This window comes from Dermacentor andersoni, chromosome 6 (genome assembly GCF_023375885.2).
Source record: "Dermacentor andersoni chromosome 6, qqDerAnde1_hic_scaffold, whole genome shotgun sequence".
Lineage (NCBI taxonomy): Eukaryota > Metazoa > Arthropoda > Arachnida > Ixodida > Ixodidae > Dermacentor > Dermacentor andersoni.
Window position 1 is genome coordinate 7,080,355 of NC_092819.1, and position 25,881 is coordinate 7,106,235.

The following is a 25,881-nucleotide window of genomic DNA, read 5'->3' on the forward strand; positions in this document are numbered from 1 at the left end:
ATCCCACGGAGATATGCCCTGTTTGCTGGCAGTTGTAGCAAACTATTGGTTTTTTGGCCTCGAAAGCTTTTTGCTTTTGCCTTTCCTCGTCGCTAGTTTTCACCGAATCTGACCTTTCCATTGTTTTATACCGACTCGACTTTGATCAACGCTTTGGCTTGTCGGGTCTGTATTTATTCATCTCCTTAGGAGTTTCGTTGCCTTCGTCCGCACGGCGAGTTACGTACTCCTCAGCGAGATCGGCCGCTCTCGTAACAGTGTCTACGCTTGGTCTATTCTGAACCCAATATTTGGTGTTTATTGGCAGCCGGCGGTAGAACTGTTCTAAAGCAACGCACTGCATTGTCATTTCGGCGTCGCCGAGTGCACCCTCTTCTCCGAGCCATTCTTTCAGGTTTACCTCCAAGGTGTATGCAAAATCTGAGTATGACTCACTTTTGGTCTTCTCGACTTCCATGAATTTTCGCCTGAATGCTTCTGCTTATAATCTATACTTTCTTTAAGCAGGTTCGCTTTGACTTCATCGAAGTCCTCTGCTTCTTTTCCCATGCGGGCGATGATATCAGCTACCTCACGTGGCAGTAACGGAAGCAAGCGTTGCGGCCCCGTGTTTCTCGCGAATTTTGCGTACTCACACGTGTGCTCAAACTGTACCAGAAAAAGACCTATGTTCCCTCCTACTGCGTAGGGTGCCATCAAATCTGTCATTCTGCGCTCGCTTTCACGTGCCTCTGGGCTAGGTCTTTCAGAATTTTGAGCTTTCAAGAGCTCAATTTCGAGGTCGCGCTCTTCTTTGGCCTCACGTGCTGCCCGCTCGCGCTCTGCTTTTTCCTCGAGGCGCTGACGCTCTTCTTTTTCCTCTTTCTCTAGGCGCTTACGCTCCTCCTCTTTCTCTGCCATGCTCTAGGCATTCCTTCAGTTGATCGTCGTCTGCGTCGATCGCTTCGATCGCCTCTATGATCTCCGGCTTTCTCATTGATTCGGCGATTTGGAGGCCCAACTCCTTGGCCAGGCTCAACAATTCCGGCTTCTTTAGTGCCTTCAAGTTCATGGCTGCCCTTAGTGCTGCTATCTCTTCACTCTATAACAGCCTTGACGTACTCAAAACTTCGGTCAACGGTTAAAGAAAAATTCACTGCACTGTACTTTCCAAAAAATACGTAAAGCCAAGTGATATCTTAGTGAAGAAAAGCCGTGCACTCACCATATGCAGTCATGAATCCAGACACCTTCCTTCCGAACGTTGTTACCAGGACGAAGAGGCTACGATCTCGTAGCTGTCGTCCAAGTTGGGGTCTCCTGGGTTGCGTATCCAAATCGCTGCCAGTCAGTTTGTTGCGTACTCCAAGGTAGCGTATCGTATTGCTGCCGAGTTGTAGCGGCGCCTGCCTATCAAGCTCGACCGACGTTACTCATTGGGTGGCGTGGCGTAGTCGGCGGGCTGCAGGCATCCGGTAGACCATGGCGACCAAGCGAGGACGAGACGATTGCTAGTGCGACACTTGCACGATTTATTTAAAGGTTGATGAAATATGAAGAGAAGAGAATGAAGTGATCTAAAAAAGTACATTTCGGAGCCCCTTAAATAGGCTCTCTACAATCGTGGGAGGGATCTTGCTTCCGTCAACGTCACGTGACCGGCACAGAAAGCCGGCTGTAAGGAGGGCTCTTGCTTTCGTCGACGTCACGTGACCGGCACAGAAACCCTGCTGCAAGAAGGAGGCCGTCCCACCTCCTGGAATTGTAGACGCTTGTCCGTCTCCTTTGCGCGTTGCTGGTTCGGGGAAGTTCTCCTGTAGACTTTGGCCGTTCGAGGGAAGGTCGCACACACACACAAGAGGCCTGTAAACACTGCGGGGCTTCCGCCAGACCGGCAGACACTTGAAATGGTCATAGCGAATTAGGAAGTCACGCTTCATTTCGACGAGGCCTGGTGTGTGAAGGTCGGGTGAGAGAAATTCCATTCTGCACGTGGTGCGGGACGCCAACCGTAGCAGGAGCAGTCACTCTTCATTTCGACGAGGCATAGTGAGAGAAAGTCGGGTGAAATCCCTTTCTGTACGTGGTGCCAGACGCCAACCATAACACCGTAAAGCAGCTTGAACGTCGTGATCTGCGTTGTTTTTCGCACTGTCGTGTTGCACGCGAAAGTTATAAACGTACAGAAGGACGGTATCCCACTTCTTGTGTTCGACGTCGACTGTCATGATCAACCTATCAAGCGTGAGAGACATTCAGGTGTACGCTCCCATGACAAGATGATTTGCCTTGTCCCATAAAAGGCTGTTACGGTAAACCTGGACATCGACCTGCCAAATGTGAGAAGCGTTCAAGCGGGCGTCCCCATGTCGACATCCCTTTCATTCCTCGCGCTGACACAAAGGGAAGGACGAAGAAAAGAAGACCTAAAGGGCAGGAAGTCATCGACGGAAGAACCTGACGAAAGCACTAATACTTCCACAGGCTCCCCAAGAAGACGTCGTCGACCACAAGACCGCAAGGGGTTATTTAAGGCCGTCCTGGCCCCCGTGGTAATCAGAACCGCTCAACACTCGGAGAAGAGTCACAACCATGTACCAATGAAGTGAATACAATGGTTTCTACTTTTTTTAATCATCACGATGCCCGGCTTCGTGGTCACTTCCTGATTCTTGCAAAGAAAACCCACCTCACTCGATCGAGATCGTATCCCGACGTACATTGCTAATATGTCGGCGAGCGTTTTGTTCAGGCGTTACGTTAGACCATTCGTCGGGGGGTGGTAGGCGCGGTTGTCCTATTGTGACTTGTCTGGCTACACTGCAGTATGGCTTGAGTAAGCTCGGCTGTAAAAGCCGTTCCTATGGTGGTATGACGACTTCTGACCATGCCGCAGCAGGATGTTCTCGACGAAAAATTTTGCTACTGCTGCCGCACTACCTCTGCGTATGGCTTTCGTTTAGGTGAACGGGTGAGTAGTCGGTGGTCACAAACATCAACTTGTTTCCGGATGTTGACGTCAGAAACGGCTGCCTGGTGTATCGGCGGGGCAGGATCGACTTTGGTTTCAAGGCGTCTTGCTGCACGCAGCGCACACATTGCTCGCTCTCTTCCCCGTCGCTGTGTAGGGTAGCAAACTGGACGCTTGTTTGGTCGACCTCCCTGCCTTTCTCTCTCTGTGGTAGCTCAAATTATGGCAAGGAATTCCCATTCCGTCGTTGAATAATTGGATTCCACTTTCGACAGCGATTGGCTAGCGTAAGGACGGCGCCGTGGCCTGCGCTGCTTACGTCGGGGCGGATTTCAGTATCGGTGTCTTCATCGAATTAAGTGGGCGAGTACTGGTGGTGACTGCAGGCATCGTTTTAATTCCTCAAATATGCCTTGTTCTTTTTTTTCTTTTTCTGAAGTCACGCTTTTGACAATATACTGTGCCGTGATACCATTCGGCATCTTGTTTGGCGTAAGATTACTATATCCGGTGTGGTGACGTGTCCACGAGTTCTTATGATTTAGATATGGCATGGGGATATGCAGCAGTTTACACAACAAAACTGTAACTGACTTTGAAAATAATGTTCGATGGCTTCTGCCCCATTCTTTTTATTCTTAAACTTCGCAAAGTAATAGTTGTTCTGGGCTCGTGACTGCAGGTTACGGTGTCGTCATCTACCGGAAAACATTGTGAACCTCAGCAAATTATACTTGTGCAAAATGGCTACTCTTACCAGAAGAAAAGTTTCACCGCGACGTCATGCCTTTTTACAGCGTCAACTCGAGTCTAGTCAATAAAGCAGAGGAAGACTACAATAATTGCACCCAGAAGAACCAACCGTTTGCAAGCTTTTTTAGATTGGTATTCTGCTATTAAACGGCCAAAACAGAAAGAAATGAGTACTTTGATATTCTTGACGTCACACTGACGTATAGTTATACCGCGAAATGAACGAAAATATAGATCTTAAGGGACACCAGCCTAAGCTAAGTTATAGCTGTCTCGCAATTTAAAATAAAACCGCAGTGGTTTGGCAATGGAACCACACCAAGCTTATAGATCCGTACATGTACCATCGGCGTCAAATGAAACGCGAACAGCGGAGCGCGTGGCCGAAGCATAACTGATAGTGCGCGCCGTCCCGTCGTCACCATTGACAGGCGCGCACATCCGGTTTGACCGCACTGCCCGGTGATGCCTCCCCTGTACTGCGATATTTCCGTTTCTGTTCTGGTTCCCTTTTATTTCAAACTGAGAAAGCTGACGACGCGGTAATAATGACAGCTCAAACTGTACCACGTGCACCGCTGTTCGCGTTTCACTTGGCGCCGATAGCAGCACGTACTCGGTTTCGCCGCAATGTGCGATAATACTAGCCCTGATGTACGACCATATTTTAGCTTCTGTTTTCTTTGACTTTTATCGCTTCGAAATAAGAGGATACCAGAACAGAAATGGAAATATCGCAGTACTTGGGTCACTATCACCGGATAGTGTGGTCCAGCCTGATGTGCGCGCCTGTCAATGGTGACGACTGGAGGGCCATTTATGCTCCCGCCAGGCGCTCCGTTGTTCGCGTTTCACTTGACGCCGGTAGTACCGTAAGTTCCGGAGAAGAACGAGTAACTTTTGAAAGTAGTGCTGCTATAGGAGGCTGTCTTTAAAAGTGAAGCTTTTCTTTGCGAACCTCGCCGGGTTGCGTGATCGTGGGTGTTGCGGCTTGGTTGTTCTCTTGCGGAATAGCTCAAACAATCTCAACGAACTACGAGCGCAGCGACCCCCGTTGGGTTCCTTGCACTACCACCAGATGGCGCTAGCATCCGCGCAAGCGCGTTTGATAGAAAAGTGAGAGCGTGGCCGCGTGGTTGAGCGCGTGCGAGAGCGTGTCATACCTTCGGTCTCCGCGACATTGTTTATTTTTGAAACAGTGGTGACAGTTGCTTTGCGGCACTTTGAGGATTTGGATCCTGTGCGTATCGTTTTTTTCTAAAAGGCACGTGCTCTGCATTGATATAGTATAAAGTGTTTGCAAAAAGCCGTGCAATACATGGCGAGAAAGCCGGTAAAGCAGGCAGTACGGTGGTGTTCCCTCAAGACAGATGAGGAGACGGGTGAGAATGGAGAGGGCGTCGAAACAACCGGCACACAATGTGATGTCGATACTAGGCTGCAGAAAATGGAGGCTTTCCAGGAAGAGCTTCTCAAACAGGTGCAAGAGCTCAAAAATGAGCTAAACAGTGAGCGTGAAGCACGGAAGGTAGTTGAAAAAAGGCTTGAAGCAGCCGAGGAAAAGCTGAACAGGGCCGCCATTGTGAACGACAATGTGCGTGACAATGGAACGCAGACCCCCGACACGACACGCGAGGGAGGGTCAGAGAAATACGACGAACGCAGGCAGGGTGATGAAGGGTTAGCTGCAAAGAGCAGCACCTACCTTGAGGCCGCTACGCGGAAAAAGCAGGAGCCCAGGGGACAATCCCCCTTGTCGAGTCCGAATCACGCGGAAAATGACAAAGGGAAGGAGGGAGAGGTAGGAGAAATTGAAATGGTCATTATCGCTGGTGATTCAAACCTGGCTGGGTGCTCAAAAGCAATTGTGGAGAGGGTGAAAGGCGACAGAAGAGTGGCGGTAGGGACATTTCCAGGGCGCACACTTGGTTCTATCATGGAGCGAGCAAAAGAAAAGCTCGCGGAAAATGCACACGTGCGCAACCTCGTCATAGTAGCAGGTGGGCTAAATGACGTCCTAAACAGGAAAGGGCCAGGACTAGCCCAGCGCTTGGCGAAGGGGGTGGACGACTTGCGTGAGCTGCCCCCTCAGGTGCAGATCGTGGTGTGCACGGTACCGGAGGTGCCTGTGCGTGACAGTCACGTACAAAGAGCCGTAGTGGCTGCTAATGAGGCAATCTGGAAAATGAGCCGAGAGAAAGGCTTCGAGGTTGTCGAAGTAAACAGGGAAGTGAGAAGTTGTGGTGGTTTTAAACGAGACGGGATCCACTTCAATTACAGGTTAGCACGAGAAGTGGGCTGGCGACTTGGTGGTCGCGCTGTTGCTTTTTTAGGGGGCCCGCAGGCGCTCAGGAGGTCAGAGTAGATAGTAATGAAGAAGGTCCCCTAGGGGAACATCAGAAGAGCATCGCCGTCGATAATAGAAAAAGGAGGAAAACAAGAAAGAGAGCTCGCCATGCAATAGGCTACAAAAACATGCAGGGCGGCAGAAGAAAGAAAAAGTGGGCAGAGATTGAGGAGCAGTTACACAGGGAACAAATAGGGGTGTATGTGGTTACAGAAACGCACCTTAGAGACTCAGAAGAGCCGCCAGTTATTGAGAATTATGTTTGGGAAGGGTGCAACAGAACTAAGTCGGAAAGAAAGGGAGGGGGAGTCGGAACGCTCATCCATCAGGGAGCCAAATGGAAAAGAGTAAATTCACAATGTCAAGAGCTTCTTTGGTTATCAGGTACAATGAGTGGGAAAGAAACTTGGCTGGGTGTTACGTATTTGTGGATCAGAAAAAATTGCACAGAGAAGAATAGAGAGTTAGTGGAATGCATAAGCGCTGATATTAAGGGTTTCGGGAGTGGTGCTGAAATTGTCCTATTAGGTGACATGAATGCCCACATACAAGATTTAGATGGCTATACCGATAATAACGGGAAGTCAATGCTGGACCTTTGTGAGCAACATAACCTCGTGATCGTGAATACAGGGCCTAAGTGTGAAGGACAGGTCACGTGGGCAGTGGAAAACCGGCAATCAACCATTGATTACTGTCTGATGACAGAAGGAATTCATGATAAGTTGAGAGAAATGGTCATCGATGAGGAAGGGTTTAACAGCATAGGGAGTGACCATAAACGCATCATATTGAAAATGGGATATGTAGTTAGGAAAGAGAGAAAGGAGAGCAAAATGGCCAGTCCAAATGTGAACGCTGAACAAATAGCAAATACAATCACTAGAGTTGAGGAAGAACTTCGCAAATGGTCAAGTAAAGAGTGGGAATATGGTGAGCTTCTAAGTGTAATAACGACAGAAATACGGAAAGAGAAACAACATGTTCGTTGGAAAGGAAAAAAGAAACCAAAAAGCTGGTGGTACAAGGAGATACGAGAAGCGATCGCCGAACGACAGAAAGCATCTCGAGAGCACAGGCAGGCAAAGAAGGCGCAATTGTTACAGGATGAAGTAACTAGTAAATGGGAAATATACCGGGAGAAAAAGTCTATGGTTCAAATACTGGTGCAAGCAAAATTAAAAGGTGAAAGTGAACGTTGGTTGTCAGAAATACGTGAGAAAAAGAAGGCCGCACCTAGAATATTTTGGAACCACATAAAATTATTAGGCAGGAAGTCAACAACAATACAACAACATATCCTAAACGAAGATGGAAACAGACTAGAAGGAGAAGCGGCAATAAATTACATCCGAAAAATAACAGCCGAATCTTTCGAAGGCAATGACGAGGTTGTATTTGAAGAAAAAAAGAGCATGAAAGAGACCCAGGTGGAAAAGAAGCTGGTGCTGACAAATTTCAACTGGAAGGAAGCCGAAGAGAAAATTCCTAACCGCACAGCCACAGGGCTAGACGATCGAGGTTCCCGTTAGGCTGATTAATTAACTAGGACCAAAAAGTAAGGAAGCTCTGGTGAAATCAGTGGGAAAAACTTTAAAAGGTAGACGAATACCAGACAGTTGGCGGCAAAGTAGAATGAATTTAATTCATAAAGGTAAGGGGGAGAAAGAAAGAATTCTCTCGTATAGACCGTTGACCATTACATCGGTAATATACAGGCTAGCAATGCAGGCAATCAAATTAAAGCTTCAAGCATGGACAGAGAATAATGGCATTTTGGGAGAGCTTCAGAATGGCTTCAGAATAGGTAGGCGTTTGGACGATAACTTCTTTCTTCTTACTCAGTGTATTGAAATATCAAAAGCAGAAAGCAGACCATTGTATGTGGCCTTTTTAGACATTACAGGAGCCTACGACAACGTAGACCGCAACATTTTGTGGGATATTCTGGAAGGGGAAGGCTTAGGTAACGATTGTATGCAGCTTTTGAGAGAGATTTACCTAGAAAATACCGTTTGCGTTGAATGGGAATGGATGAGGAGCGCGGAGAAAATTCACATCAACAAGGGACTGAGGCAAGGGTGCCCTTTAGCCCCGCTGCTGTTTATGATGTACATGGTGAGGATGGAGAGGGCGCTGGAAGGAAGTAATATCGGGTTTAATCTCTCGTACAAACCGGCAGGTACAGTAATAGAGCAGCAACTCCCAGGTTTATTTTATGCGGACGACATTGTGTTGCTCGCTAACAAGCAAAGCGATTTGCAACGTCTGGCTAATATCTGTGGACAGGAAGGCAACAATTTAGGTTTGAAATTTAGTGTTAGAAAATCAGGTGTTATGGTATTCAATGAAAACAGTGAACAGACAGTGAAGATACAGGGCCAAGAAATACCTCGGGTAACAGAATATAAATACCTTGGTATATGGATAAACGAAGGCAATGGATATATGGAAACACAGGAAAAAACCATAACAGTCAAGGGGAAGAGAAATGCAGCCATAATGAAGCACAGAGCGCTATGGCGATACAATAGGTACGAGGTCCTCCGAGGTATGTGGAAAGGGGTAATGGTTCCAGGGCTTACTTTTGGAAATGCGGTTGTTTGCTTTAAATCAGGGGTACAATCAGGACTCGACGGGAACCAAAGGTCAGTGGGTCGCCTCGCATTGGGCGCTCACGGGAAGACTACAAATGAAGCTGTGCAGGGGGATATGGGCTGGACTAGTTTTGAAGTGAGGGAAGCGCGCAGTAAAATTGAGTATGAAGAACGGCTGAGGAATATGGAAGAAAGTAAATAGGCTGGGAGAGTGTTCAGGTATCTGTACAGGCAAAACATTGATTCACAGTGGAGGAAAAGAACTAGGAAGCTTACCAGCAAGTATGCGGCCTGTGGGGTGGGCAACACAGCTACAAGGAAGGTCAAGCGGAAAGTCAGAGAGGCTGAATTAATCTCATGGGTGGCGGCAATGGAAAAGAAACCTGCCATGAGTAACTACTTAAGAGGAAAAAACGAAATCAGGAAAGAAACCATTTATGATAACTCAAAGGGAAGCTCATTACTTTTCGAAGAGAAATTTGGATGCCTTAGAACACGCACCTATAAAGCGAGATATAAGAAGGAAGAAGAAGCATGTGCTTGCTGCGGTAAAGCTAGGGAAACGACGGAGCATATTTTATTAGAATGTGAAGACGTCTACCCAACGGTCGATTTAGGCACCACTGGCCTCCTTGAAGCCCTTGGGTTCAGCGGGAGCAGTGGTAAAGCAAACAGGTCCGCAATAGACATTAGTAAGAGGCGATTGGAGGATTGGTGGAAGAAAAGTAGGGAAACAGCAAAAGACGGAGACGTACAAAAGCACAATTCGCAATAGGGGATCAGAAAGTTTGGACGCGGTAGTTCATAGTGTTTTTTTTTCTTTAGTAGCAAGAGCTTGGTGGCGCAACCCACCGCCCCGTTCCAAAGGGGACGCTCATAACATAGATCCATCCATCCAGCGCGTAGAGGCGGGCGTAGGCGCATTGACTCACAGTGGATGAAAAGAACTAGGAAGCTTAACCAGCAAGTGTGCGACCGGGGACCAGTTCCTCCCATTTCTTCCTTCTCATTAGCTCTGGTGTAAGCGCTGTCCAAAGCTATAGAAAGGCCGAAGACACCTCGGAACTGACGAGGTCGTCTGCTTTGCACCAGGCTCAGAATCGTAACGTTCTGGCGGCCTGTCCTGCCACTCTTAGTTTTTACCCGGGGGCGCTAGTTTTGGTAGCTATACAAACGAAGACAAGAGGCAGGAAGACACGACGATAAGATCGGCGGCTCGGGCCTTCTCAGTAAGCGCTGAAAACTTTCCTTTTTCTTACTTTTTTTTTAGCTGTTCAAATTCGCCGAAAGTATATCGTGTACCTAGGCGCGTTCAAGGCCGCATGCGTGTGAGAGATTCGGGAACCACGATGTCAAGACCACTGAGAATTGACACTATATCGTGCAACCTATGACGATCAGCAAAACCCGCAGAGGGCATATAAATCAACGCATCTCTTAGGCATGTAGGACCCTCTGGGCTGTACTATTCGGCAATCAGGAAGCCTCGCCGCATACGGGAATATCTGAGCTATGTCGGGTGCTCGGTTGCCATAGTCGGGAGTTCGAATCCTTCTATTTTTTTATCTCACGATGGTGAGCTTGAATATCACCTCCTCCAGTGCACTACATCTGCAGGCTTGGAGTGACGCCTGACACCGGCAAAAGATGTCGAGAGCAAGTGGAGCTAGACTAATCCAGGTACAACCAAATTAGGAAGGCCCGCTAAGCTTCAACAATGGCACTCCCTCACCAGAACAGAAACTGGCCTCCCTGGTGCAGTATTCGGCCAATCCTCCCCTCACGATTCCTACAAGTAACCCATGGCCCTCAGTCCCCAGCAGCTGCGGAACACCTGACCAAGGCGGCGGTCAGACTGGTAACGCAGCAGAGGGTGCTAAGAACCTCTGGACCGGGACAGGCCGCCAATGGAAACTGACCCTGGCAGCCTTTAACATCCCAACTTTGTAGATTAAGGCTAGCTTAGCAGGACTCTTTGAGGAACTATCAGGCATTGTTTGGGATATAATTGGCTTTAGTGAGATTAGAGCTGGTGAGGCTTAAACAGTGCTGACTAACGGCCATGTCCTCTGCTGTAGAGGTCTCACAGATAAGCAATATGGGGTAGGATTCTTAATCCATAAGGACATAGTGGGCAACATTGACGAATTCTACAGCATAAATGGGAAGGTAGCAGTAGTCGTAATCAAACTTAATTAGATTAAAGGTAGTACAAGACTACGCTCCAACCTCCAGTCACGATGACGAAGAAATAGAACAGTTATATGAAGATGTTGAGTTTGCGATTCGAAAAGTGCAAACTCAGTATACTGTAGTAATGGGCGACTTCAATGCAAAAGTGTGTGTGTGGGGGGGGGGGGGGGGGGCGGCTGGCGAACAAGCAATTGGCAAATACGGTGTCGATTCTAGGAACGCTAGAGGAGAGATGCTGGTAGAATTCGCAGAAAGGAATAAGCTGCGAATTATGAACACCTTTTTCAGGAAGCGTAGCAACAGAATATGGACTCGGAAAAGCCCTAATGATGAAACAAGAAATGGAATTGATTTCATAGTTTCTGCCGACGTCAGCATAGCGTAGGATGTAGAAGTGTTAGATAGGGTAAAGGGGGTGCAGTGATCATAGGTTAGTGAAGGCTAGGATCCACCTCAATTTGAACAGAGAAAGAGTAAAACTGGTCAAGAAGAAACAGGTCAACTTAGAGACAGTAAGAGTAAAAGCAGACAAATTTAGTCTGGTACTTACAAACAAATATGCAGCCTTAGAACAGAGAAAGAAACCGTAACGAGGCTGGCTTCAGTGGCAGCACTTGAAGTGGGAAGCAAGGCGCCAAGGCAACCAGCAGGCGAGCTCTCCCAAGTAACAAAGTACCTAATAAAGAAACGACAAAAAATGAAAGTGTCTAACTCAAGAGATAAGATAGAATTCGCGGAACTGTGAAAAATTAACAAGGCGAAAATAAGTGATATTCGAAACTATACTGTGAGAAAGACTGAAGAAGCCGTAAAAAATGGACGCAGCCTGAAATCAGTGAGAAGGAAACTTGGAATAGGACAAACCAAGATGTATGCACTGAAAGGTAACCGCGGTAAGATCATCAGCAATCTCGAAGGTATATAACAGTAGCGGAAGAATTCTATACTGACTTGTACAGTACCCAGAGGAGTCAGGATGCCTTCATTCGAAGCAGTAATGAACAGGATACAGAAACTGCTCATATAACTAGCGATGAGGTAAGAAGGGCCTTGCAAGACATGAAACGGGGAAGAGCGACAGGAGAGTACGAAATAACGGTCCATTTAATCAAAGATGGAGGAGACATCATGCTTGCAAAACTGGCGTCTGTCTATACGAAGTGTATTGACTGCAAGGGTACCAGAAAACTAGAAGAATGCAAACATGAAACTAATCCACAAAAAGGGAGACGTTAAAGAATTGAAAAATTCTAAGCCCATTAGCTTATTCCCAGTATTATATAAAATATTCACCAAGATAATTTGCAATATAATAATAGAAACACTGCACTTTAGTCAACAAAGGGAACAGGCTGGCTTCAGGAAGGGATACTCTAAGGTGGATCACATTCATGCCATTAATCAGGTGATCGAGAAATCCACAGATTGCTATCAGTTTCTCTATAAGGCTTTCATAGATTACGAAAAGGCATTTGATTCCGTAGAGATACCAGCAGTCATAGAGGCATTACGTAATCAGGAAGTACAAACCGCTTACATAAATATCTTGGAAGATATCTACAGAGCTTCCACAGCTAAGATACCTATAAAGAAAGGGGTCGGACAAGGAGACATAATCCCTCCAATGCCATTCATTGCGTGCTTGGAAGAAGTTTTAGTTTGAGTTTCAGTTTATTTTTCTTGCAAGATAAATAGTTGGTTGTTAATAGTATACAGGCGAGGGTCCTAAAGTCATACGACTGCAGCGGGACCCTCAATTAACAGGAAGATTGGTACAAAATGATTAATTGATACACCAGTGCAAAATTATGCAATATATAAGTAAATAAAAAGTGAACGAAGTAGTGAAAAGGAATACATTTGATTTTTTATACAAGGTTGAAGACTGGGCGTGTTGGTATAGCACATTAGAGGTTGGATTGCGCAACATTTTGACGAGACACACAGAAGAGAAACACACAAGCGCTCTGTGGTGTGTTTCGCAACTGTATGTCATCAGAACGTTGCGCAATCCAAACTTTATACAAGGAGTCCTACATGTAAAATAAGAAGAAAAAGAATTTGCACATTGCCAATCTAAATTGTTATAACCTATTTAACAAATGAAGTATACACTTTATATAATAAGTAAATTAATCAGGACAACTAATTATACAAAGTGACATTTTTAAGTAGATATTTGAATGCATACACGGATGATGAGTTAAGATCCCATGGGGTAAGTCATTCCACATCTGAATCGCTGAGAAGGAGGAATATCATAAGAAGCCAACAAACAAAGACACCAAGGACAACACAGGGGAAATTACGTGTGCTTAATAACTGAAATAAAGAAATGATAAATTAGTGGAAATTAAAGTGGATGAAAAAACAACTTGCCGCTGGCGGGGAACGATCCCACGTCTTCCGCATTACGCGTGCGATGCTCTGCCAATTGAGATTCCGCGGCGCCGTTTGTGGATTGGAAAGAAGTGGATCAGATGAAAGAAAGTGGATCAAAAAATGGCGCCGCGGTAGCTCAATTGATAGAGCATCGCACGCGTAATGCGAAAGACGTGGGATCGTTCCCCACCTGCAGCAAGTTGTTTTTTCATCCACTTTAATTTCCACTAATTTGTCATTTCTTTATTTCAGTTATTAAGCACACGTAATTTCCCGTGTTGTCCTTGGTGTCTTTGTTTGTTGGGATCTGAGAAGGAGGAAGTCATTTTGCCACAATTTGTGTTGCATTTAGGTAATAGAAACTTGTGATTATTAGCAAACCTAGTGCTATTGGTATTTGTGAGCAACCTAGAGTCTATTAATTGAAAGGCGAGCTGTTTGAAGTAATTTAAATAGAGCGATAAGTAAATGAAATTTAAACAAGCCAGATATAGGAAGAATGAAGTTAGCCTGAAGGAGCGGAGCAGCATTATAATAAAATGAATTGTTGGTAATAATGCGAATGGCCTATTTCTGAATGCGCTGTATTGACAAAAGGTGACAGTTATATGTACGTCTCCACGAAGTAATGTCATATGTAAAGCGACTATGTATGAGGGCAAAGTATAAAGACAACAAAGCGTCAATAGAAAAAAATGTACGGCATTTAATGAGAGCTCCTATATCAAAAGCAGTTCATTGCTTAACATAACCAATAGTATTATTAAACTTCAAGTTAGGGTCTAACTTTATGCCAAGGAAAGTTACACAATCGGCCGCTGGTATAAATGATGGCCTATGGATACTTGCGGTAGATAAGGGAGAACTTTGATATGATTTAAAAATCATGAACTGAGTTTTAAGCGGATTCAGAATTACATTGTTTAAAGAACACCATTGAATACCTTTGGTCAATTCGTTGTTCGTTTTAGTAATTAGCATTGTTAACGAATTGTGTCACATGGAAATGGTGGTATCATCAGTGTAAAGGACAACGTTAGCCAGATTAAGACATTCAGGTAAATCCTTAATTTACATACAAAACAATAAAGGCCCAAGTATTCAGCCCTGCGGTACCCCTTGATTAATGAATGACGTTAACATTTGAGTAAACGCCACCTATGCAGACTGATTGTTCGCGATCAAGTAAGCAAATAAAAAAACGTTAAAGGTGGACCAGTTATAACCAATGATTCTAGTTTAGCAAATAAAATATTAACAGTGTCAAAGGCTTTAGTAAAATCATGAAATACAGAACCGACGAAGTCACCATTGTCGATTGAAGACTAAGAAATCGAATAATGATAGTAAAGCTAAATTGGTTGAACTAGCTTGCACGAAAACCAAATTGGCAAGGCTTTAGCAACCTAAATTTGTCTAGGTACTTGTTGATACGTTTCAGAATTTTTCAATAATTTTGCTAATTGAGGACAGAATAGAGATAGGGCGATAATTTAGGACCTATCTAATATCACCTTTATGATTCACTGGGATTAAGTTGGCCTTCTTAAGTGAGCGCGGAAAGGTCCCACATTTAAATATGAGAATAATTATATTGCTTAATACTTGAGCAATATATGAAGCAACGAACTTTAAGTGACAAGCAGAAATATTATCTAGCCCAACGCTAGAGTTTTTTAGATTCAATATTGAAGAACACACTTCATCAGGGGTGACAGGAAAGAAAAAAATGTATCGTTGCAACATGCAAGAGGATACGATGAAGCTACTGGCCTGTCATTGTATATCTCACAGAAGTGATCACTAAACGAGTTAGCAATGATGGATGCCTCAGTGTGGATTTGTTGTTTAATTTATTTTATCAATTATTCTACTAACCTGTGGTCTATTGAAAAAGTAATTGAAAAGCTTCCATTATGTCTCGCGGTTATTTTTTGTGGTGTAAAATTATTTTTCATAATAAAGTTGCTTAGATTTTTGAGAAGGTTATTCAACAAATTTCTATATTTTTATACCTAAGTTTTACGCTCACATTGAATGGATGTTTTTTAGTTTTCCTATATAGATTATCTTTCTTTCGCAAGCTAGTTAGCAAAGCTTTTGATAACCAGGGATTACGCGGAAATGTAAATATTTTCTTGCATTTGACAGTTATAGCGTTTTCATACACAGCTTTAAGAAACAAGAAGCAGAAATTCTGTAGTGCTCTTTCAGGATCACGCAAATTCCCAATGGAACACCAGTCAGTATCACGAATTGTATTGATAAAGTGGTCCCGATTTCCCCTAGAAGTAAAATGGCACGTGTTATAGTGAGGTAGTTTTGCGGCGAAAGTGACAAGTACGGGAAGATGATTAGTGACAAGCACATCAATGCCGCCTGCACGTGGTGCGATGTTGCTTAGTGCGCGGTCAAGAAGAGCACCATTTCCATTGCGTGAAAATCGCGTAGAGGATGAACTTAGGGACTCAAGCCCGAAACTAAAAAAGCAATCACTATATGCTATTGTGCTGTTATACACCGTTTTTTTCGTAGGCGCCGCCATATTGTGAACGCAGTGGCGCCGCCTATGAGCTGCGCCATACTGGCTTGGGTGAAAGCGGTGTTTTGCATGGCAGGTATACGCTCAGCGGTAGGCTCTGGAGTTTGTTTTCGTGGTCGTCCGGTCTGTTTAGTATGCCGTGCGTCTTCTACGTGGTAAATGGTTCTGTGAGAAGTGCTGAAGTGGTTTAAGACGTCATGGCCGGAGTTTCTGCTGGCGTTGAGGTGGACAGAACACGCAGCGCCATGTGCGCGCGCATATTTGAGCCTACAATCAGCCTCGGAGATTAATTGTGTATTTCTGGATGTTCCATTGACTAATGTGACCTTATTGCGGTATTATCCTCTATTTCTAAGCTGCGGTTTAGGAGCCATGAAACATACGCGATGATCGTAACAACGTGGGTACCGTTCTGCTATGATAGGCGCTGTGCTGTTATACTTTTACAAGCGTTCAAACTGTTCGCTGCAGGTTACATTGCGTGACTACTTGGTTCGATGGATGAGGTTTCCGCCCCTGAATAAAATAGTTTTTGCAAGTAATAGCAGCATACCTTACAGTCTGAATTAAGCTTGTCCAGCAAAGGGACTGTTTACGAACTGCGCGAGCGTCCTAAGCAGTGGTACGTGCTGGATTAGAGATATCTTTGTTCTCTATACCGCATGGTCCAAGCATACGGCATCGGCGGTTATATATCTATAAACGTTGTGCGGCGTGACTATGCGAGGTCGTATTGCGGCGTTAGCCCGTTTTCTGTTGCTTTTTCGAGAAAGAGGATGATAACCGAATATTTTTTTTGGTTGTGTTCGTTCCGTTCTCTACGGCGCACTCACACGTATTACGAAAATTTTGTCCTCAAAAAATAGGCATCGCATTCTTTTTATGTGATCCCTCTAATATATTATGGTTGTATACAGGCCAAAAAGGCAATGCCGAAGCGCACAGCTTACATATGCATCGTGCTGGTTCACCAGCCGCAGTGATCGCTGTGTTGAGCAGCGCCATCGGCTCATGCAGGAAGGCTTGCGTAGACTTAGTAATTTCAAGCCTACTAGACTTGAAATGCGCGTGAACGATGCAGGTGCATCACAAATATTTGATAGCGCCTGCCGCTTAGATGTTTCGTGGTTGCCTTAGGTTGGTCTTGCACGAGCATGCGCTCTTATCTTTTTACTCCCTACGCCAAGCGATCAGACAGTCGGCTGATTTATCATTTAACGCTGGTAATACAGAGACACCGGTTTTCTTTGTTGAATTAAAACCGACATAAGCAAAATAGTTCACAACACATACACACCGCGACTGATAATGTGCGTACACCGCGGCTGATAAAGCGCGTCAAATTTTTGCGCGCCCAGACATATTTCCGCCTACTGTAGTTACCGATGCACCGAAAGGCTTCCCCGACGACCTTATATGAATGGACATCCCGTAAATTTCACAAGTACGATCTGAAACATCTCGAAATCGTTCCGCAGCACGCGGCAGCAATACTTTCAAGCAGCGCCGCACCGGATCGCCCAAGCCAGAGAGAAGGAAAGGCTCGCCGCGCGCCCTGTCCTTCTCGCCCGATGAAGCGGTCTATATGTGTACAATAAGTTGATATCACCAACCAGCACAACTTTCTTGCTTGTTTTCAGCAGAAATTATATTGAGTACTGCAGCAAAATTGCGTAGAAAATCCGGGACGGTGGTAGATGGGGAGCAGCATTACCCGCCGCGGTTGCTCAGTGGCTACGGTGTCGGGCTGCTGAGCACGTGGTCGCGGCATCAAATCCCGGCCACGGCGGCCGCATTTCGGTGGGGGCGAAATGCGAAAACACCCATGTATTTAGATTTAGCTGCACGTTAAAGAACCCCAAGTGGACAAAATTTCCGGAGCCCTCCACTACGGTGTGCCTCATAATCAGAAAGTGGTTTTGGCACGTAAAACCCCATAATTTAAGGGGGAATGACACACGCATGCAATGATCAAATTGTTAAACTTGCAAGAAGGGGAAACATTAAGTTCAATACACACGGATTGACAGTTCAAAACATTGAAAGAGAAGTCAAACCTACGCTTGTACTTAATTTCAGAGGATATAAATATAGCCGAGCCGCCGCAGCGACCAGAATGCCGGTGACAATATTCTGAATTCTACGAGCGAAAACTATACAGATTTCCATCGCAAGAGCCTAACCACGTTTCAGTAATACACAGAAATGAAAAAGAATGACAGAGCGAATCAGAGAAGGCGGCCATGCTGTCATGGTTTTTCGCACAAACTACGCGCGTCGATGTGCAGTCACAAACAGGCAGAATTAGAGAGCAACGACTCAGGTGAAAGCAGTGCCATGATGATATAAAACAGATTCGAAACTAATATATAAAATGAAACTTCTCGGAATACCCCTACAGATCATGAACTGGGTAAATTCATACCTGACTGGTCGTAGCAGTATGTGGAAATAAATGGATCATGCTCCCGGTTTTTGGGGGTAACTTCAGGCGTACCTCAGGGATCGGTGCTGGGTCCAGTACTGTTTAATATTTATATTAATGACCTAGTTAAAATTGTGGAATCACCTGTTCGCGTCAAATTGTTTGCAGATGATTGTATTATATTTAGCAACATTCGAACTGTCTCTGATCAGCTTATTCTGGAAGAAACCTTGGATAGGTTGGCAGAATGGTGCAATGAATGGGATATGGTTATTAATTATGACAAAACAGTGAATATGTGTATTACAAATAAGTTAAGAAAGCTAGAATACTTGTACAAAATAAAGGATAATAAGATTAGGAAAGTAGAAAGCTGCAAATACTCGGGGATAACTTTAACTTCACGTCTATCCTGGGTGCCTCACATAGACATAACCTGTGCAGCCCGAAAAAGATTAGGATTTCTAAAGTTTAAATTAGGTGACTCCACATCCTCATTAAAATTAAACGCCTATAAAACGTACGTTAGACCTCTCATAGAATATTCGAGTATCGTTTGGGATCCTCACACAGTGGTAGGTATTGAAAAACTAGAAAGGATTCAAAGGTTAGCCGCGCGCTTCATTTATAAGCGCTTCGAACGACGAGATTCTCCAAAGAGTATGCTGGAAGCCGCAAACTTGGAACCACTAACTGATCGAAGAAAAACTGCCAGATTAAATTTCTTTCGCCAGCTTTATTACTGGAAACTAGGAATACAACCGCGTGACTATATTATTAAGGACACATCTCGAATTTCCCGCCACAAACACAGCCAGTATTTAAAACCTATTTTTGCACGAACAAAACTTTTCAAAAACTCATTTTTTCCGAAAACAATCAATGATTGGAATGCCCTACCTGGAAATTCCCACTGGTTACAGCCACCCACTTGATGAATCTTGTTGACTGTAACCCTTGTATATGTTTGTATGTTTGCTTATTTTTGTATCTGCTCACGTGGCCCCCTCCTGCTTGGACAGATGTCCGCAGTATTGTGAAAATAAATAAATAAATAAATAAATAAATAAATAAATAAACAAACAAACAAACAAACAAACAAATAAACAAATAAACAAATAAATAAATAAAACAGGAAAAGTAAACTGCATAAATCAGCGTCAAGTGAAAACGCGATGATCACATTCTGTATTTATCCAATAGACCTTGTTGTCATCAGACTTACGGGCCTCGATATGACAATTCTGTCCAGAGGAACCACCATTTCTCCCTTTTTAAGAGCAAGCGCTTTGCTAACCAGCTTCTTGTTGGTCATAGTAAGAGGTTCATTGAAAAAAACAGGCCTACTTCCAGACATCCCGATCTGGGGCGTACGCAAACGCGCTTTGCCTTCCTTGTTCCTTTCGTGTGAACAGAAACGCGCGATGCTTTTTTTAGCGTTCTTACTGGCCACACGGTGAACTGCGTCAATGTCAGTCGGTAAAACAAGGCATTCAATTACTTCTTCAATGGTTTTCAATATAACTGCGCAATCATCGCCTTGTGTACAAGAGACGCCTTTGATTTCGACGTTATTATGCCTGCTGTATTGCTCCATATCTGCAATCCTCTTGGATAACTGCTCGTTTTCGGCTCTCAGCGTTTTATTTGAATTGATCAGTTCATCAACAGACGAGCTTACTGAATCGAATTGGTCACTCATAAAACGCGCACTGTCAACAAGTGAACCAAGATTACCAAGACCCTGATCTTCTAGCTTCTTAGAAATTTTAGGACACAAGCTCATCAAGAAGGTTATCGAGTTTAGCATGAAGCAGGGACTCAAGGTGCTCAATTTTCTTGGCCAGTGCAGTATTAGTAGGCATATTGCTCAGCAAGCCAAACCACAAGGCAACATTTATGGGCAGCAGCCGCAGGTGAGTACACAACGTAGACGAAAATGATAGTATCAAAACAAACCTGTAGCGGAGAGAACAGATTCTTAGTAGGCGTTCAGTTCCTACGACCACTGCCCAAAAATTGTCCGGATCCGTTGATGGCTCCCTTATATTCCCTCCGACTCGGCTGGCTGTCCTAGGGCAAAAATGCAGCCCGTGCGAGCAACACAAGGCTAAAGGCCGCCCAAGGCGACGAGTGCGATGCCAGTCTACCGGTGGCCACGTAGCGCAGCTGGGCAGCGGAGATAGGCGTAGCATGGTGGCACGTGCAGGCCCGAAGTAGCAGCTTCGCACGGTAGAATGCTGCACGGCTAGAGCTGTATCAGCATGGCCCCATGTTTGCGGTGGCCAGAGCACGAGTGCCCGGGATTTATTGAGCAGTTATTTTATGCAGTAAAATGGGGCAACGCCCCTCAGATGGTCATGCGACGATATACAGAGAAGTGGGACTACGCCCCCTCAGCTTATCATGCATAGCACACGTGTCGGATGCGATACGATGCATCCTCTTTCGTTACGAGAAAGAAAATAAAATAAACAGCGCAATTATTTACAGATGTGGTGTAGCGATGATTCTGAGGTTACACATTTGTAACGAAAGTATATAAATATTGAGACAGCGTGCTTAGGAAATCTGTTCGAGGTTCTGATCATACTGCAGTAGTCGGGGTAATCTTGCCTCAGGAACCTCCTCGGTGCTGGTGTAGGCGGCGACCGGTCCGATATGTCTGCAGCTGCTGTAACACTGGCTGGCGTTGGCGGCGCGCTGTGGGACATGTCCGCGGCTGTCGTAACACCATTAGTCGGCGCTGCGTCGTCGGTGCGATGAGCAGATGTCGAGCACTCGGGTTCCGCGTCACTACCGTTGGGAATTAAGTCACGCTGAAAGGTCTACTCGGTCGGTAGTAAGTGTTTGCGACTGCGCCGAAAGGACCACCCTTCCGGCGTGATGACATAGTACGACCTGAGGTACGTCGACGGTTTCAGAACCTGTGCTCTCGTGGCCCACGTGCCGGTCTGGACTCGCACGACATCGCCTTCGTGGAGCGGTGCTAGTGGCTGCGCGGAGGTTTGAAGCTGACGGTGCTTGACAACTTGGTGGGCTGGTCCACATTCGAAGGCAGGCAGCAGTGTTCGTAGTTGGCGGCCTTGGAGGATCTCTGCTGGCGACCGGCCACACTCCAAGGGAGAAGTCCTGTAAGCCAAAGGTGCCAACCAGAAATCCTGTTTAGCTTCGGTCGTTTTCTTTAGGAGTCTCTTCACCACCTGTACCCCCTTTTCCGATAACCGATTGGAACGTGGGAATCCCGGACTTGAGGTAATGTGTTTGAAGTCGTAAGTGCGCGAAAACATGGCAAATTCTCTGCTAGAAAATTGGGGACCATTGTCCGAAAGAACCTCCATTGGAATGCCATAACGAGCAAATATAGCACTAGTCGCTTCAATGACGGTCCTGGCTGTAGTGTCTCGGAGGCATTCTACTTCTGGGAAGCTAGACAAGGCGTCATAGACGCATAGGTAGGACTTGCCGCCGTAGTGGAATATGTCGGTTCCTACGCGATACCAAGGCTGGTCCGGAACAGGACGCATCATAAGTGGCTCCTTCGGCTGGTTATACGCATACTTTTTGCATGCAGCGCACCTCTGAGCGAACACCTAGATTTACGAGTTCATGCCAGGCCAGAAGACGAGAACGAGCCCTAGCTTTACATTTGCCGATTCCTAGATGACCCTCGTAAATGCTGTGCAAAGTCCCTCGCCTCATACTGCTTGGAATTACTGCCTTGCACTCCTTGAATAGGACACTTTTAATATGATATAGCTCAGATGAAAATGGTTCCAACGGACCGTCTATTGGCTCATTCGTTATTAGGTTTTGCAGTACCATTTTCAGATAACTATCCTTCGCTGTTTCTGCTGCGAGGCGCTTCCATGTTTCGTCGCTGATGAGTGAATGATGATGATGATATGTGGTTTTTAATGGCGCAAGGGCCAGTTATGGCCAAAGAGCGCCATGTCCGGGTTAATGAGTTTGCAGTGAAATCATGAGTTCGATGAGGTTGGTGTGACGTGGCTGTAGAGGGGCCTTAAAAATGTTCGCGCTAAAGTGCGCAAAATCTGTACAATAAGATTATGGCGATGTCTTATGACGTGTACTATGAACATTTAAGGTGCATTTAAAAAGAATGATACGATGTGTAAAAATATATATGGTTAAAAGATATGCTAGAGCACTGCTGCCTCCTTAGAGCCCTTGAAGAACAAGGGCCTGGATGCATGTGCTATGCAAAACTGTTATCGCAGTGGCATCCTCTGGAGCGAGGATGCTCTACGAATTTAATGGGCATATAACGTGTAGTACGACATCATTTAAATAGCTGATGATTGCCTTGGTGTCAAAAAGCGGTTCCTTGCCGAGAAACATAGCCGGGTGTAGAGGGATGTTATAATAGTAAGCAAGCGGAAAATGTTTCTTTCTCTCCGTTTCGGCTTCCCGACACTCCAGGAGCAAGTGGAGGACGGTAAGCCTCTCACCGCATCTGCCACAGGTTGGAGGTTCACTTTCAGTAAGCAGGTAACTATGAGTGCCAAATGTGTGTCCTATTCTGAGGCGACAGAATAGGACATCTGTTCGCCGAGATTTTGTTGGGGAGGGCCAAAAACCTAACTGGGGCTTTATAACGTGCAGTTTGTTATTTGTTTGCGCGTCCCACGTGCACTGCCAGTGATGTCGCAGTTTATTTCGTAAGAAAGGCCTCAGATCTGTGACAGGCACATCAGCAGTAGGGTTAGCAGCTTGCGATGTGATTGACGTGGCCATCTCGTCCGCGAGAACATTACCTTCGATTCCCCTATGGCCAGGGACCCAGCATATTATGATGTTCTGGTTAGATTAGTACGCTTTACACAATACCGAATACAGTTCATTGAATACGGGATTTTTATGTTTGTAGAGTGACATTAGGGCCTTCAGGACGCTTAGAGAGTCTGTATAGATCGCTGCTTTTGGAAGTTTTGATCTTCTTATATGCTTCACAGCAGAGAGTAATGCGTAGGCCTCGGCCGTAAAGATGCTTGTTTCCGGATGCAGTACATCGGATTCCGAGAAGGATGGGCCGACGGCTGCATAGGATACCCCGGCATTTGACTTCGAAGCGTCTGTGTAGAACGCTGCGCAGGAGTGTTTGTACTGCAGTTCTTGGAAATGCATTCTAATTTCGGCCTCAGGAGCGTGCTTTGTAACTTTTATAAAGGATATGTCACATTGTATCACCTGCCACTCCCAAGGAGGTAAGAGCTTGGTTAGGTGCATTAAGCGATGCTCGAGGAGTGGGACACGCATATCATCGCTAATCTCCTTCACACGCAGCGAGAAAGGCTGTCTTATGGAGGGGCGATTGCTGAAAAGTGTAGCGCACGTCATATCGGTAACGGTATGAAAACATGGATGTTCAGGATTGGAGCGTACTTTAAGGAAATATGTAAAGCTAATGTATGATCTCTGAAGGTGGAGAGACCATTCATTCGATTCGGCATATAAGCTTTGAATCGGGCTTGTTCTGAAAGCGCCCGTGGCTAAGCGGATACCTAGATGGTGAACAGGGTCTAGCATCTTTAGCGCGCTCGGGGCGGCAGAGTGATAAATCACGGCGCCATAGTCTAGTCGTGATCGAATGAGGCTTTTATAGAGATTCATTAAGCACTTCCTGTCACTACCCCATGTAGTCTGGGATAGAAGTTTGATTATGTTCATTGTTTTCAGACATTTTTCTTTAAGATGTTTAATGTGGGGGACGAAAGTGAGTCTGTAGCCAAGTATGGCACCTAGAAATTTGTGTTTTGTTTACAGGTATCTGTTGTCCACGCAGTTTTATGCAAGGATCTGGGATAAGTCCTCTGTTTCTTGTAAAAAGAACACAAGAGCTTTTGTTAGGATTGATCTTAAATCCATTCCTGTCTGCCCACACTGACACTTTGTTCAGGCCATGCTGTACCTGTCTCTCGCAATGGCAACACCACCCGATGATGCGACAGCATCATCGCGGTCTTTGCGAAAAGTAACGTGTTGTCGAAGAAAATTTGTGTGTTTTGGTTTTAAGTGTGTTTCCTGTAAACACAGCACTTTTGGATTGTGTTGGTGGATGAGTTCTTGTAGATCATCGAGATTCCTAAGAAGACCTCTGACATTCCATTGAATGATTTGTGTATCCATATTGAAGAAAAATTTGGTGCTGTGTTTACGGAAACGGAGGTGACGCCTGAGGTTACAGAGCTCTTTCGAGGCCCTGTAACGGGGGTTCTACCCTTTCTGGAGCGTTCGAGGGAGCCTCGCCGCTCCTTAGGCGCTTGGTGCGCCTTGAGAATAGGTGTAGTGTCCATTGCCTCTTGTAAGGCGCTGGACACGTGCTCTTGCGAGCGAGATGTTTCCCGAGAGTGTCCCGCCTTGGAGGGCAGGACCCCTGCGCCCACCAGCCCGGAGGTCGATGGGGCTCCCTGAGGGATTTGGCTGCGCCGGCTGTTGCCAGCGCTGGAAGGGGCCGGGGAGGTTGGGGCAGTCTCGGCTGCGCCCACCTTCGGGGTTGGTAGTCTGGTGGAGCAGCGCAAGCTGCGACCACCGTGGGGGCAGATGGCGTGACTGCCGACTCACTTTTGTGGGTCGGACAGTTGCCGGAGGCCGTTGTGGCGCTGCCCCCTGACGCGCCACTTCGGCAAAGCTTTTCTTTGGCAGGTATGCTAACCACCTTCGTGCCTCTTTGAACGATATGTTCTTTTTTACTTTTATGGTTACAATTTCTTTTTCCTTCTTCCAGGAGGGGCACGACCGCGAGTACGCGGCGTGATCCCCGTCACAGTTTACACAGTGAAAAGAGTCATTACAAGCTTCAGTGGCGTGTTCAAGGGCACTACATTTCGCACATGTTTGGCGGCCCCGGCAGCTCTGCGAACTGTGGCCGAAACGCTGGCATTTGAAACATCTTAGGGGATTCGGCACATATGGTCTGACACGGAGCTTGACGTACCCCGCCTCTACAGACTCGGGCAGAATACTTGAACCAAATGTGAGTATTAGGTGCTTTGTTTGAATTTCTTTTCCATCTCTTCTCATCTTAATTCTTCTCACATTGACGACATTCTGATCACTGAAGCCCTCCAGGAGCTCAGCCTCTGTCAGCTGGAGCAAATCGTCATCCGAGACAACGCCGCGGGTGGTGTTGAGAGTGCGGTGTGGAGTTACTGTTAGTGGAACATCTCCAAATGATACTAGACTGGGCAACTTTTCGTACTGTTTCTGATCATGGAGCTCTAACAAGAGATCACCACTTGCCAGCCTTGATACCTTGTAGCCTGGGCCAAGGACATCAGTTAAGGACCTGGAAACTAGAAAAGGGGAAATGTTTCGTACTTGTTTGTCGGATTTTTCTGAGTGGATGACATGGTAACGTGGGGAGTGTGGTCTTTGACGTCCAAGGAACTGGAAAACTTCATCGGTGCGCCCTCTTTTGTGAGGGCGATCAGGAAGCGGAGGGAAAGAGGTTGCCATAAAGGGATTGAATTTTCGGCAATAACGCCAGCCACCCACTGTGGAGTCCTACAAGGGGACGCTACAGGTACTGTAAGAACAGGTCCTGCAAACGCCAGCTGTACGTCATCACTATAACCAAATATGAGATAACCTAGGTTGGTTATTCACACAAGGTTAACCCTTGCTGCCTGGAAAATTGGAAGTAAACGGAAGCTAGGAGGAGACAGGAAA

The 25,881-nt window shown here is 45.8% G+C and overlaps 1 protein-coding gene across 1 annotated transcript in view; it reads right to left on the reverse strand.

Moving 5' to 3' along the window:
* Alg12 (Alg12 alpha-1,6-mannosyltransferase) overlaps window positions 1–20,414 on the reverse strand; it is an 80,790-nt gene extending 60,376 nt beyond the window's left edge. The window contains exon 1 of the mRNA XM_072288625.1: window positions 20,149–20,414. The gene's annotated coding sequence lies outside the window, so the exon portion shown is untranslated. The remainder of the gene's footprint in view (window positions 1–20,148) is intronic.
* Between the last annotated feature and the right edge of the window lie 5,467 nt (window positions 20,415–25,881).